This window comes from Cyphomyrmex costatus, unplaced genomic scaffold (genome assembly GCF_001594065.2).
Source record: "Cyphomyrmex costatus isolate MS0001 unplaced genomic scaffold, Ccosl1.0 scaffold135, whole genome shotgun sequence".
Lineage (NCBI taxonomy): Eukaryota > Metazoa > Arthropoda > Insecta > Hymenoptera > Formicidae > Cyphomyrmex > Cyphomyrmex costatus.
The window spans coordinates 964,185-965,521 of NW_017275337.1; the positions used below are offsets into that span (position 1 = coordinate 964,185).

The following is a 1,337-nucleotide window of genomic DNA, read 5'->3' on the forward strand; positions in this document are numbered from 1 at the left end:
ATCATTTTGATATATTTTATCAAAATATTTTTAAATCATAATATATATATATATATATACATGCTTAAGATTATTGCTTACCTTAGTGTTTCCAATACTATTCTCATTTCAATTAATCTTAACTGTAATTGTTTAGAAATTAATAAAACTAGTTTAAGAAGAAAAGAAACACGAATATTTTATCGTCAAATTATTGTTGCCTTTTCAATTTTTTATAATCTTCTTATCCCTCATTATGTCTTGATCTATATAATAATACATATCAATAGCAAGCAATTTAAACTAATCACTGATATATATGTTTCAGTAATCTATTGAACGAACTGGAGTGTAGTTCTAGTGTTTGTGAGATTGTTTGCGTATGACTACTACTAAAGAAGAAACTACTCCGACTTCAAGAAAAGTATACTATAATCTGCTTCTTTTGTAAGTGTACGCTATTTTGTGTGTAAAAGTGCCTGTGTATGTGTGTTGTGTGCGTGTCCGTGTTTGTGAGCACTCCTATTATGGATGTATTACATCCTTAATAGGACATCATGTAATACCTTAAGTTGAAATTCTGTAACGTGTGCCTCTCTGAACGGTGCTTTTGAATATTGTAATGATCGTTTATCAGATCTCTTAGTCGTGGAATAAGAGAAGAAAGAAAAAATAATTACTCAGAAGTAATTACTGTAATTACAAAAAATAGTGACTGTTTATTTTTTAAATTAGAAAAATTTTGTATTTTAATACAAATGAATTTAATGCTATTATACAATACCATTGAATTTAACGAATTAAATATAATCAATAAAAATATTTCTACGTTTTTCATTTCACTTTATTAATTTTTTACAATTATAATGGAGTTATATCCATCAATGTTCAGTAAATAAATAGAATTTATTTGTAAAATTTCAAATCCACGAAGACAAAGACATCTGTTCACAAAAATTTTAAAGCGTTTACCCAAATCACACGCTTTGGTGATCGATGATTAGCTGAAGTGACGGGATCTCTTCTAGAGAAGTATCTACGGGAGCATGCCGGTAATAGCAAGCAAACTAGAGAGAGAGTGAGAGAAATAGAGACACGCGAACTTTGATATACTCAACTTTTACTTGATATACTCAACTTCTATTTTCGCCAGAAAATAGGAACCGTCAGTTACATTATGCAAATTATGCAAAATGTAAAAAAAATATTAAATTAAACTTTTATAAATTTTTTCTGTAAAATTCATATCAGAGAATTCATTTTTCGATTTTCATACAATTTTTCTCAACAAAATTTTAATTAATCAGAGAGAGAGAGAGAGAGAGAGAGAGAGAGAGAGAGAGAGAGAGAGAGAGAGA

General features: G+C 28.3%; 1 protein-coding gene across 1 annotated transcript in view; it reads right to left on the reverse strand.

Moving 5' to 3' along the window:
• Nucleotides 1–1,337, reverse strand: part of cac (calcium voltage-gated channel subunit cacophony) — a 56,178-nt gene that overhangs the window by 23,974 nt on the left and 30,867 nt on the right. The gene's annotated exons all lie outside the window — the stretch shown is intronic.